Source organism: Ambystoma mexicanum, chromosome 1p (assembly GCF_040938575.1).
Source record: "Ambystoma mexicanum isolate Mex_15411 chromosome 1p, UKY_AmexF1_1, whole genome shotgun sequence".
Taxonomy (NCBI): Eukaryota; Metazoa; Chordata; class Amphibia; order Caudata; family Ambystomatidae; genus Ambystoma; species Ambystoma mexicanum.
The window spans coordinates 949,682,981-949,698,256 of NC_090921.1; positions in this window are offsets into that span (position 1 = coordinate 949,682,981).

The following is a 15,276-nucleotide window of genomic DNA, read 5'->3' on the forward strand; positions in this document are numbered from 1 at the left end:
TTCCTGACCCCACTCTCTAACCTGCACTTGCCCTTCCGGGCCCCCTTCCCCTGACTAGCCTGGTGGGGTGTGCATCCCTACCACGCCTGGTTCACCCCAGTCCTCGCACTTTGCATGTGGTCCTCACTCCCTGCATCCCGCTGGCACTTGTCCACCTGGCCTTCCCTTAGCACTTGCCTACACCCAGGGACCCTCTTCTTCCCCCTTCTCCTCCCCGCACCTGTATGCCGTCACCCTACCCCCACTTCCTACATACCGTAGCATTATCCCTTTTTCCCCTTCCCTCTGCCCTTCTTGTTACTGCACTTGCACGATCCGAATGACACAAGGCCTATTAGGGCCGTTCATGTTGTTTTCTTCCCTGTTCCCCTCCCCTTTTAAATACCCAATAAATAGACAGTTTCACACGCCTCCTACAGTTAGGTGCAGTCTGTAATTGATGATGTGTGGATGGGGTGTGCGTATGTTGTGATGTTATTGTACTCATAGTGTATTGTTCAGAGAATCCAGCCTGTATAAAGCATGCCTGATGCTTGCTGACGTACTTCCTCCCAGCAGGTTTTCAGAGGTCCCAACCGGTAGTAGGTGTGTCTGGTCTGCATGTTTTAATATTGTAACACGTTTGGATGGGGTTTACCTAATGCTGGGTCTGTTTTCTCAATAGCGCGTTAGGAGTAGTCAACCTTACTATCAAACAGAGCTCATCCCCGTATAAGTTCAATGATAGGCGTATTATTGATCAAACACACCCACTCATCTGCAGCATGACCCTTCATGCACTTATTTGACGCTACACTCGCTGCCTCCTTGAGGACACACTCTTTCTTCATGCACATCACTATCTTGTGTAGCCCGCTTGCTCCTTTCTGACAGATTGATTTGCACATTTAGCAAAAAAAAGTATCGTTATCTCTCTATCAGGGAGAACAGGTGTTAAATAGCACGTGTCTGCTTCTTGATCGTCTGTGCAGGGATCCGAGTCTGCGTCACAGCGTAAACCTGTCAACTTTAAAAATAAATGGCATATTTTTATTTTCTTTGTTGTTGTTTGTGAAACACTCATGCTTTTTGACGGCTACATCCAGCCTCTGGCGTGTGGGCGCATAACTAATCTATGTTCAAATTGAGTTTAAATATGAATGAAGTCTTTGAACATCCTCTGCACAATTTTGTTTTCCAAAGCGCAATATAAGTAAAACGAATCTGCACGCCCATGCAGGGGTGGACTGGCCTATAGGGAACTCTGGAGATTTCCCGGTGGGCCTCTGCAGCCTGGGCCTCTTTTCTGTGGTATTTCCAAATATTCTCATAGAAAAAGCATTGGGCTTGCTGAAAATGTGTCATATGGGGCCACTTTGAACTTTATTTCCAGGGCCTCTTTTGGTCCCCAGTGATTATGTCCAGGGCGTCTTTTAGTTCCCAGTCCAGCCCTGCACCCATGTGCTCCCTTAGACCATGCAATTAACTCACACCTTCTCCCTCCTTATTACCTGTTTTATAATAGTTATAGTTATAAAAATGTAGTTTTGTAAGCTACCTCTTTTTAACGGTACTATAACACTGATACACTTGCAGTGTGCTCCCATCCACATTCACCCAGTCATCCATTCGCATTCACCCACTCTACCCATTATGGACATACAAATCAGACAAAAGGACTCAGCAGTCGGATTGGAAAGCAAAACTACATTTATTTGTATACTTATTTGTACTGGTTGCAGCCAGAATAAACAGATGGCATCCTAACAACCCACCACCTGAACTAATAACCCAACCCGCTTGCAGTTCGCCTTCCCTTATATCCCCTCACGGTCGTGTCTCCTTACATTGGTTGTACATCTGTGTAGGCATCCCCAGCCACCTTTTAGCACAATAGCCCACATTGTAAATAATTGTAGTCCTTCTTCAGTTTCTGTCTATCCTCCTGGGACCGCATGGCTCTTCACTTCCAGGTCAGTAATGCTATTTTGATGCTATCCAGTGTCATCCTCCTCAGTTGTGGGGTGACGGGCCCGACGCACCCTGACACACATCCGGTCGAGAATAGCACCCATTGTCCAAGCAGGTTTAGGCCAGTACAATCCAAGATGGAGGTACAAGTGGCCTTCACCTGGGAGTTTTCACAAGCACTGCCTCAACAGTGTTTTAGCGCGTGTCCATTTTAGTAGAAGCTCTCCAGTGCAAGCTTACAGCCAATAGGTGGGGGTATCCCTATCCATTGTCTGTGTAAAAAGAAGAAAAAATAAACGTCTCGGGTGCCTACATAATTATAATACTATAGTTATAGAACACTGTTCCTGGAATTCTCCCATATCATGGTTTATTTACCCATTATGATCATGGTCATCCGATAGCGTTTATGGCAACATTTTACAGTACAAATTAGATTTCCCTCTCCCTCTGGAGCCCTCAGCGTTAACACCATCCACGAATATGCACTTACTGACGCATCCGCGCTCCCAACCATATTCACTCACTCATTCATCCACTTACCCGTCCACCCAGCTATATTCATTCACTCAACCATCCATCGATATTCCCCCACTCAGCCAAACAACAATATTTACTCACACATCCATCCAATCATATTCATCTGCTCATCTGTTCATCCATCCACCTACCCATTCAGCTATATGCACCCACCCACTCGTCCGTCTACCCATGCAACTATATTCCTCTACCCACCCAGCCCTAGAACAATATTTACCCAAACATCCAACCATATTTAACTGCTCCTCCGCCTACCTCTACAACTATATGCCTCAACCCAGCCACTCATCCATCAACCATATTTACCCACACGTCCATTTACTCATACAATCATATGCATTCACTCATCTGTCCATATAACCATATCCACCTGCTCACCCACCAATGCGATCACATTTACTCACTCAGTCACCTGCTGTGGGTTGATAGCGCACACATTAAGGTGTTGCCTCTTTCATTGGGAAGACTTGCATTCTGCAAGCTCGAATCCCAGAAATTGAGAATGATAAATTGAGCACCAGGACATTGGGTAATTCACGAGCTTTTAAACCAGTACTCAGAAGCAGATGAATCTGTCACGAAGCAGTGCATACACATCTAACAGTATTATTCATTTGATTTACTCACTCACACTTTGAAGTAAAATCGAGCGCTGGCAAAACCAGTAGGTCTGGCTTTTTTCTTAGTCATAATTGATCCAAAGATATCTCTTTAGGTCTGGTTAAAGATAGCTTTAGCTCTCTGCTCACCGGTGTTAATCAGCTGCGCCTTCACTCTGACAGGGTGTATCACGTGGAATACTGTTATCATGTCACCCATTTTGTAGAAGCTGCTTCAGCCGTATTAGCAGGGGAGAGCGTTGTCTACCATTAGTTTTAGGATCGTCTTTTGTTTCTATGCTGTTGCTGTTTTTTCCCACTGTTCTGGTGCATTACAGTATAGTTACAGAATATAATAACTAAGCTCGTGATCCATAACTATCAGCTGCTTTGTGATGTAGAGAAAGCCTTTTATTGGGTCATTGCATCTTAACTTAAACAATATTTGAACGAGCACTATCTTGTTATATTTCTCACCTGGGAATGTTATGGTTTACATTTGTCTGCCAGCTCTGTAATCATTTCTATATATTGTACATGTTCCTTTTTTGTGACCACTTTAAGCAGTGATTCATTACATTTTAGTAAATTAATCCCTGCACTAGATAATTTGGGAAAACCTTTGCTGTATACATTGACCTTGTGTTTTAAATATTTGAGCTGAGACATGCACTGATAGGATATATCATAGTGAATGGATACCTGCATTGTATTTTATGAGAATACTTTCGCTTACCAATTGTTTTGCAAGAAAGTGTGATTGTTTTTCTTTGGCCCACATTGAAGACCTTTAATGACATCCACACCACAATGTGTCTGAATGAACTCCGCCTGCTATTAGCAGATTCTAAAATCAGGCAAATTCCTAAGCAATCCTCTGCCTGCCTCTATTTTTTCGTTATCACATTGTCTATTCATGCAGCTGTATGCACTGGCCCACTGCTTAATCACTAAGCCCCTAGTAAAAAACAATTGGGCCTCATTACGAGTCTGCCGGTCTGGAACAATGTACCCGCACCCTTTCCGGACCGGCAGCCTACAACTCTGCTTTCTGGGGCGTGTGCATCCGGCAGGTCTGGCCTGCCGGGCGCAATGCCCCGGAAAGCAGAGTTGTCACAGAAGCACCAGCAGTGCTGACAATGGTGATGGCGCTTCCATGAACCCATTCCTGTGGTGTCCTATGGTACGCCACGGATATGTGGCACATTTTCCGCCGCCTGATATCCTGTGCTGGTGGGTCTTGTAATGTCCTGGTGGCACTGGGATCTCAGGTGGCGGGAACAGTGTTACGGGTTGGCAGCAACCTGCCGCTGGCACTAGTGGGTTACCGCCAACCTCGTAATGAGGCACAATGATTTGTTTTAAGGTGCGTTGCCAGACTTTTTCATTTGAGCGTGACTCAGTCGCTAGATTGCACATTTACTACAATGTTGTGTTGAGTTACTGTTCCCACATGCACACTAGCTTTCAAAAAGCCCCACTTATTTTCTTCCACAATATAGAGTAGACCTAAATATGCTGCATAAAAAGCATGAAACACAAGCCATTCTTTTCAATTCACGTACAACTTACAATGACCACTTTGAAACCAAGATAAGAACGATCAGCAGCCTAAACGAAGTGAAAAAAGAAGAATCAGCCTTAGAAATAGTGATGGCGCTCTCAATAAAGGATGTTAAGAAAATGTAAGATGGTAAAGGTAGAGATGCTGCAGTTGAGGGATGCCACAGAGGCTGACCTGGGCTAGGACAAACTTTAAGAGAATGAGCCCTCTTATTGCGCTTCTCAAGATCGAAATGATAACACAAATGATAGCTTTCAAAATATTGTTTGTTTTAATTAGGAATTTGAAATTGGCAAAGATGGGCACATATAAATCGAAAAGAAAAGATGTGTTTGTCAACATCAAATTTGAGGTATATTTGTCAATGTGGAAACCTTAGTTGCTTTCACTAGGATTTGTTCCTTGTTGGTTGAGAAGTCCTTAGTTGGATTCACTAGGTCTTGTTATAAATGAAGATAGATCTTTATTGGTTTTAAGTTCTGACAATCATTACTACAAGTAAAATCCAAAACCAACATTATCACAACCGATTCAAATAGAAAAAACTATTTTATTACCAACTACAGTTCAAATAACTCAGTCATTCGGAAAAATCCTCTCCAAATATTGGAACATTCTCAAATCAGATCCCGATCTCACAACCATATTAGAAGTAAAACCAACCATTACCTTCAAGAAAGCTAGAAACCTGAAAGACGAACTAAGTCCATCACATTTTGAGCTTGACAAATCTGTCGGAACTTCCAATCTTGAGACCATGTGGTTACAGAAACCAACCAAAGGAAGCTATAAACGCGGTCAGTGTTCCATATGCAAATATGGTTCCTAGACATAAAATCGAAATCAATAAAATCGAAAGTCAAAATGTCGAAAAAATAATCTCGAAAAAAAAAAAGTCGAATTTTTTTTAATACGTTTTTTATTCGAAATGGGGGGGTTCCCCCCCAAACCCCCTTTTTTCTATTTTTTTTTTTATTTTACCCCTTTTTTGTACTTACCAAACCCAAAAAAATATATAAATAATAAAAAAACAAATTCGACTTTTTTTTTTTCGACATTATTGATTCGACTTTTTTGTTATTCGACTTTATTTTTTCGATATTATGACTGGACACCGCAAATATGCAGACAATGCAAGAACAACTAACCATTTACACTATTAAACAGTTTATCAACTGCAACAGCAAATTCGTTATATACATCATCAACTGTCTCTGCAATAAATTATACATCAGAAGTACCATCAGAAAATTCAAAATCAGAATTAGCGAAGACATTCGGGCAATCACTAACCAAGACACAAGATCACCGATAGCCAACCACTTTTTGGAATCACATCTACCAACTCAGATTAGCCAAATCAAATTTTACGGAATTGACAAACTCAAACTTGCCCCAAGAGGAGGAAATTTGGAACAAAGATTAAGACAACAAGAAGCACATTGGATTTGTTTAATGGACACCTGCCACACTGGTCTGAACAAAGACCAGGAGATATGTCATTTCCTGTAAAGTTTACCTCCACTATATTCTACTCATAACTTCATCCATTTAATATTTACCATCCAATCTTCACCACCATGAACAGTATCTACCCCTCCGATTCCATTCGTGTCCCCCTCTTTTCTCAAACATTACCCATACCTCTTTTTTTTGCTGCCACACCACGCATGTCATTTGGGATCTTTTCCTCCCAAATCAACATTCCCCAATAGACTTCATACCCCTTTTAGACCATCATATACCCTATGCACTCTGAAATTGTATTGTGAAAATAATATTGCACATCTAATGCCACATCCTTTCCAGACCACTTTATACCCCATGTACTGGCACACAATTCATGAACATATCTTGTGCTCATACATTGTGTCTCTTATGCAACTCTATGATAAGAGACCTATACTTCTTAATATCCTACCTCAAACCAGATTGCGATACATTGCTGCCCAATTCTAATCTTAGGTGGGACTCAACACACTGTTCTGTTGCAGCCAACATCAGACTGTATACTTTAACCTTTTGCGATATATGTGTTTCACATCTTATTTTGTTGTTCAATACACATTGTATCAGTACCATTTAATTAGGTACACATATCCTTTTCCTATTATACAGAATTTTCAGGTGTACTATGACATTATTGAAGACACATGGGTGTGATGACATCATCACGCAGGAACGTGCGTGCGCATGACGTCACCGCGCACATGTTACATACAACGTGAATTAGACTGTTAACCTCAAGCCTTCCTAATACACATGTCTTACATTTTATTCTGTTGACCAATACACATTGTATCTCCATCACACAATCAGGTACACATATTCTTTTTTCATCTTGTGAACTTTCAGCCGCATTATACCGTTGGGGACACGTGGGCGCGATGACGTCATCACGCAGTAACGTGCGTGCGCATGACATCATCGCGCACATGTTTCCACGCAACGCGAAACGCCTAAAAACATAACGCTCTACACCAGAACGGCAGCCATCGACGAAAGAGAAGGACCTTTTTGACCTATGCGGTAAGTGGACACCATAGCAACACTTTGTTTTCTTGATATTTGTGCGCATCAGGATTTCCAACCTCTATTTATACATCTACTTTTTGCTAGATAGTCACTTTTTACATTAGGTTTCATTTGACCTGATGCTTAGCAGGACTTTTAACCGCATTTAGCTAAGTCCCCAACCCACTAGCCTTACTACCTTTTTAAGGTTTAAATTGACTGCTAGTCATGAGTAGCCAGAAAGTTTACCACTTGCTTTTCAAGTATCTATAAAGACATCACCTCCATGTTCCTATAATGCTAAAACATAGTTGGACTTCGAATTCATTTAACAATGAATGTTATTATGAAGCATTGAAATTTCGAGCACATCACAACAAGAGGACCCATAACTGAGTGCCTCCTATTATTTTTTCAAACCAGACCGTATGGAATCTACTCATATTATGTAGAGTGAAGCGAATTAACAATAAACATTAATTTGAATGAAATCTGTAAGTACTACGCTTTATATATTTAATCAATCCTACCAAGAGTCACTCACAAGCTCCACATCACAAGATTTAATGCTCATGTAAATCTAAACCTCCTCTTCTTCCTCTTCCTCTCAGACACCTTTTTGCCATCACATCCTATACTCCTCCTGAAGAACCACCGCGACCGTGCGTCGGGGAAACACGTGTTGAGGAAGTGATATTCCATACACCCTCAAGTTGAAGAACGTGCTCTCTACACCACCAGAGAGGAATCGATACTTTATACACCCCCAAGTTGAAGAACATACTCTCTACACCACCAGATCTTAAGGAAATATTGAGGAACTAATACTTTTCACATCCTCAAGTTAAGGAATGAGTTCTCTACACCACCAGATCTTAAGGAAAACCTAAAAACTGGAACCATAAGTTATCAACAGGAAAAACTTCTCAAACCCAACAAGAACAGTGATTTGAATCAAATATTCAAAACATACAAGGCTCCATTTCAGTCCACAACAAGACTTAGTGAATTTAACTAAGGACTTCTGAATTGAACTCAGAACTTAAAACCAATAAGGATCTATTTTCACCTACAACAGGATCTAGTGAATCCAACCAAGGACCTCTCAACCCACAAGGAACACATCTTAGTGAAAGCAACTAAGGTTCTCACATTGACAAATATACCTTAACTAAGGACTTCTTACCTCACAAGGACTCTTCAAACCTTAAAGATCTAGTAAATTTAACTCAGAACTTAAAACCAATAAAGATCTTTCTTCATTTATAACAAGACCTAGTGAATCCAACTAAGGACTTCTCATCCTACAAGGAACACATCCTAGTGAAAGCAACTAAGGTTTCCACATTGACAAATATACCTCAACTTTGACGTTGACAAACAAATATTTTCTTTTCGATTTATATGTGCCCATCTTTGTCAATTTAAAATTCCTTATTAAAACCAACAATATTTTGAAACCTATCATTTGTGTTATCATTTCAATCTTGAGAAGCGCAATAAGAGGGCTCATTCTCTTAAAGTTTGTCCTAGCCCAGGTCAGCCTCTGTGGCATCCCTCAACTGCAGCATCTCTACCTTTACCATCTTACATGTCCTTAACATTCTTTATTGAGAGCGCCATCACTGTTTCTAAGGCTGATTCTTCTTATTTCACTAAGTTTTGTCAGCCGTGGGCAGCTCTTACAGGATCCACTCACTATTTGTTTTTGCTTTCAAATATCCCCAATTGCCTAGCTACTATGCTTAGGAACTTTGAACAAAGAGAGGAAGAAGCTGAACATATCTTTTCGGGATTATCAGTAAATCCCACAGCTAAGTCTGACAGCAATAACCTTTCATTAAGGCAATTATTTCAAACCCAAGAAAATCTTCTCAAACAGGAACTTACCTGCTATTGGGAAATAAAATCTCTGGACAAGTATCTACAAATAGGACGAATACCACGTGGACTCAGAATCTGTATCTTCCCCCCATTTCAAGACAATGACATCAAGGAGATTCAAGATTGGGAACAATTGCTAACCACCACCTCCAATGAAATGATACACAGACTAATCAACCACGCCAAAACTAAACATACGCGACTAATACAAGAAATCACTAATATCAAAGAGAACATAGAGAAACTTAACATTGCAGAAAAAACCTTTAAAAACTACGAGATACTAGATGAAATTATTGACAAATACTCATCAGAAATAAAAATTTTAAAACAACAAATGTTTTTGCGGGACGAATTAGACTACAAATTTAAAAGAGTCTACACATTTAACAAAAGACCCACAACTGCATCTAGAGGAAGACCATCGAATGCAACTAAGCCCAACAAATCCACTATCTTTGGATACGGACACAGTAAGTGATAGTGAATTAGAAGATAGAAGCTAATCCTCATCAACTTTGCTCAATCTACCTATAACTGAAACTGCAATAATAAGTAAATACGCACAGCATAATGTTCATGGTTGCTCTTTTTTAGAGGATTTCCAACAGCAGAAACACATGAGAAACTATCTAAGAATCCCTGGAAACAGAAATCCTATCTCGACTCTTCAACCAAGACCAAACACGGCAAGAGAGGAGGAACTCAAAGACAGCCAAGGAAAAACAGGAGTACAGACCAGATCACAGAACCCATTATCCCAACACAAGATCTATTCATTAATCTTTCAAAAGCAGAATTATCAACACCACTAATTTAAGCACTAACTAAAGGACTTACCTTTTGTCCAGATCAAAATTATGAATATTTCAACACAATAGTCGATCTTCACACCTTTTGCAGAAAACTCAAATCGAAAAAATTCTTTGCCAACATGGAAACCAGAAAACATACCTCCAAAACATCATTGGAACCATCTGACCTGTCTGTTAAACATGTTTAACATACAATGGATCTTATAAACATCACAGAGGTGAATGATGAATACACAATAGACCAGTTTCTAGAGGAACAAAATATTACTTCCGGTTTAGCAACTGAGACTAAACTTAAAGATAAATCCAAATTCACACTCATTTTACCACCAGAAAATGCCATTGATACCTTCTGTAAAGTAGTCCAAAAGGAACTTAGAGACATCTATATCAGCAATAAAGACAACAGACATGGCTAAACAACGGAACAATCTTACATCCAGCCAAACTCAAGCACTTAAAAATCTCAAAAACAATCCTGAAATTACCATCAAATCATCAGACAAAGGTGGAAATATAGTATTGCTCAATACTGATGAATACATATAAATGGCTCTAATCCATCTAAAAGACCGCAACTGCTATGAAATAATTAATGACAACCCTTTTACCAAAATAAGAGAAAGATGGCAAATCATGAGCAGCCACTGGAAAGACTTAGAATTACTCAATGAAGAAGAATACCAATATATGATTACGACACATCCTATAACCCTGACAATCTACTTTTTACCCAAAATCCACAAACTATTTACCAATTTACCACCAAACAGGCCTATCATCAATGGCATCGGATCTATCACAGAACACATTTCAGAGTACATAGACCACCAACTCCAACCATTGGCAAATTCATTGGCATCTTACATCAGAGACACCACCCATATCATTCAACTCACCGACAACATACCCTGGAATGAAGACTACTGGATGATATCCATGGACGTAACATCATTATATACCAGCATCCTGCACAAGATAGGACTCAAAACCACAGAATACTTTCTGAAAAACCCGCTCCATCTCATTCAACAATCTTAATAATATGATTTTAGAAATGCTACAATTCACATTACAGAACAATATCTTCATTTTCAACAAAACTCTTTACCGGCAGATACAAGGTACAGCCATGGGTGCGAAATATGCCCCATTTTACGCTAATCTTTACATGGGCCACTTTGAAATAGAATTTGCTTGTCAACACCCTTCATTTACTCACCTCAACAATATAATTATTTGGGCCAGATATATCGATGATTTTTTTTTATTTGGAACGGTTCATTATCAGCATTCAAGGAATACTTCAATTATCTCAACCTCAACACCTACAACCTAAAACTAACCACAGAATACAGTCAAACATCCATCAATTTCTTGGACATCACCCTCTACATTGAAAACAACACTATTTGTACTAGGCTTTATACCAAACCAACAGCTGTCAACAGTATACTCCATGCCTCAAGCTGCCACCCCAAACACATTATTCGCAATATACCTTATGGTGAAATCTTGAGTCAAAAGGAACTGTACCAAAACTGACAACTTCACACAAAAAGCAACAATTACAGCGAAAAAATTCATTGCAAGAGGATATCCTACTAAACTTGTCAAAAACAGCTATCGGAAATCTCTAACCAGGACCAGACAATCATTACTTCTAGTAAAATCCAAAACCAACATTATCACAACCGATTCAAATAGAAAAACCAATTTTGTTACCAACTACAGTTCAAATAACTCAGTCATTCGGAAAATCCTCTCCAAATATTGGAACATTCTCAAATCAGATCCCGATCTCACAACCATATTAGAAGTAAAACCAACCATTACCTTCAAGAAAGCTAGAAACCTCAAAGACGAACTAAGTCCATCACATTTTGAGCTTGACACCTCTGTCGGAACTTCCAATCTTGAGACCATGTGGTTACAGAAACCAACCAAAGGAAGCTATAAATGCGGTCAGTGTTCCATGTGCAAATATGCAGACAATGCAAGAACAACTATCATCAAACCAAATGGTATCATTTATGCTATTAAACAGTTTATCAACTGCAACAGCAAATTAGTTATATACATCATCAACTGTCTCTGGAATAAATTATACATCGGAAGTACCATCAGAAAACTCAAAATCAAAATTAGAGAACACATTCAGGCAATCACTAACCAAGACACAAGATCACTGATGGCCAACCACTTTTTGGAATCACATCTACCAACTCAGATTAGCCAAATCAAATTTTACGGAACCGACAAACTCAAACTTGCCCCAAGAGGAGGACATTTCGAACAAAGATTAAGACAACAAGAAGCACGTTGGATCTGTTTAATGGACACCTGCCACTCTGGTCTGAACACAGACAAGGAGATATGTAATTTACTGTAAAGTTTACCTCCACTATATTCTACTCATAACTTCATCCATTTAATATTTACCATCCAATCTTCACCACCATAAGCAGTATCTAACCCTCCGATTCCATTTGTGTCCCCCTCTTTTCTCAAACATTACCCATACCTCTTTTTTTGCTGGCACACCACGCATGTCATTTGGGATCTTTTACTCCCAAATAAACATTCCACAATAGACTTCATACCCCTTTTAGACCATCACATACCCTATGCACTCTGAAATTGTATTGTGAAAATAATATTGCACATCTAATGCCACATCCTTTCCAGACCACTTTATACCCCATGTACTTGCACACAATTCATGAACATATCTTGTGCTCATACATTGTGTCTCTTATGCAACTCTATTATAGGAGACCTATACCTCTTAATATCCTACCTCAAATCAGATTGTGATACATTGCTGCCCAATTCTAATCTTAGGTGGGACACAACACACTGTTCTGTTGCAGCCAATATCAGACTGTATACTTTAACCTTTTGCGCTATATGTGTTTCACATCTTATTTTGTTGTTCAATACACATTGTATCAGTACCATTTAATTAGGTACACATATCCTTTTCCTATTAAACAGAATTTTCAGGTGTACTATGCCATTATTGAAGACACGTGGGCGCGATGAGGTCATCACGCAGCAATGTGCGTGCGCGTGACGTCACTGCGCACACGTTACCATACAACGCGAATTAGACTGTTAACCTCAAGCCTTCCTAATACACATGTGTTACATTTTATTCTGTTGACCAATACACATTGCATCTCCATCACACAATCAGGTACACATATTCTTTTTTCAGCTTGTGAACTTTCAGCTGCACTATGATACCGATGGGAACACGTGGGCGCGATGACGTCATCACGCAGTAACGTGCGTGCGCATGACGTCATCGCACACACGTTGCCACGCAACGCGAAACGCCTAAAAACATAATGCTCTAGACCAGAACGGCAGCCATCGACGAACGAGAAGGACCATTTTGACCTATGCGGTAAGCGGGCACCATAGCAACACTTTGTTTTCTTGATATTTGTGCCCATCAGGATTTCCAACCTCTATTTATACATCTACTTTTTGCTAGATAGTCACTTTTTACATTAGGTTTTCATTTGACCTGATGCTTAGCAGGACTTTTAACCGCATCCATGTATTTATTTTCTGTAATTTAGATAAGTCCCCAACCCACTGGCCTTCCTACCTTTTTATGGTTTAAATTGACTGCTAGTCATGAGTAGCCAGAAAATGTACCACTTGCTTTTCAAGTATCTATAAAGACATCGCCTACATGCTCCTATATTGCTAAAACATAGTTGGACTTCGAATTCATTTAACAATGAACGTTATTATGAAGCATTGAAATTTCGAGCACATCACAACAAGAGGACCCATAACTGAGTGCCTCCTATTATTTTTTCAGACCAGACCGTATGGAATCTACTCAAGTTATAAAGCGTGAAGCGAATTAACAATAAACATTGATTTGAATGAAATCTGTAAGTACTACGCTTTATATATTTAATCAATCCTACCAAGAGTGTTAGCCAGAAACCTGTGCAGTTCCCTCTGGGACCACTGCAAAAGATTTAGGACTACAGGTGTTTGGCGGTGAACCCACTTGGTAGCAGTCTGTACCACACAGATTCACTTGGTAGCTGTGGCTGAGCAGTCAGACTTCCTTCAAGAAGAGTTGAACAGTATGTGGAGTATACAAAATAGGGCAATCCTTCACAGCAAGACAAGCAAACACGCAACGAGGCTTAGTGTAAAGATATTACGGTATTTATTTATAATGAAACACCTATGAAAAACACTATGGCACTTTCACGGCAAACAAATCAAACACAATTACTCTACGAAGAAGAAACGATCAATCCCCCTAGCATTAATTCGATAAGTCTAGGTTCTACCGGCACCACTTATTTTCAGACAGAGGTGTATACCTCAACCTAGATGGCACTCGAATATTAGTTAGGACGGGAGAGAAAAAGATAGGCAGGTTATGAAATCAACACAGTTCAATACTTCACGGACAAAATGTACGGTAAGAAGGCAAGAACCACAATATATCATAAAGTTCAGAGGCCAAGCCCACTCGGAGAGAGGCAAGGCGCGATGTCCCAAAAAGTCTCTAGTGGAGATGCATTCAAGTCTTTGTAGCAAATTGTTATCGGCAGATTGAACCAGTTCAGAACAATAAATGAGAAAAGCTTGGAGGCGACCCAACGGAACGGAGAGGATTAAGACACCTCACTCAAACCAATTGAAAGGGAAGCCAGGCGGACACGGTACCTTGTTGTGGAGGGCAGCTCCGGCGGGGGCAGTTGTTCCTGGTGGTGGATGCACGTCGGGTCTTTGCCAAGAGTAGAGAGGTTCTCGTCGTCGAAGAAAAGTGAAGTCCGGTGCACCAGCAGGGAAGAGACCAGCCGCGGAGTGCTCTGTCACAAGGCACCACCTTTTGGTCGCGGTACAGGGGTAGTGGCTATCCGAGGTGCGCTGCACGGGCAATTCAACCACTGCGTCCTGAGGCGAATAAAAAGCAAAGGGGACTGGTTGTTCCCACCAGTCAGGGGAAGAGGCTCTCCGGCACGGAGATCTCCTCTGTCGTCGGGAAGTGGTGAGTCGGCTCAGCAGGGCTCCACCGGAGGTGTCGTCGTTGCAGGTCGGCTCAGCGTTACCCTCGTCGGATTCTTAGGTCCTGTGGCGACTTCTGAAGATCCAGTCCCAAAAGCCCTGCTTTTATGCAGAAAACCCCCATTCATTCAGCCTAGCTGTCAATCAACACATGCTAAGTGGTGAGCGGGAAGGCTCACCACTTGGGCCAATCACTCCAGAGTGCGACTGGAGTTGGCAAGGCAACTCGGTCCAGGGTGCCTAAACCCCCTCCCACGCCCCTGTGGTAACCCAGACAGAATGGCACCACTTTGGAGAGTCTCTCTACAGAGCCCGCCAAAAGTGGAACAAAGGGCTCAACCTTTGGTTTAGGAGTCAC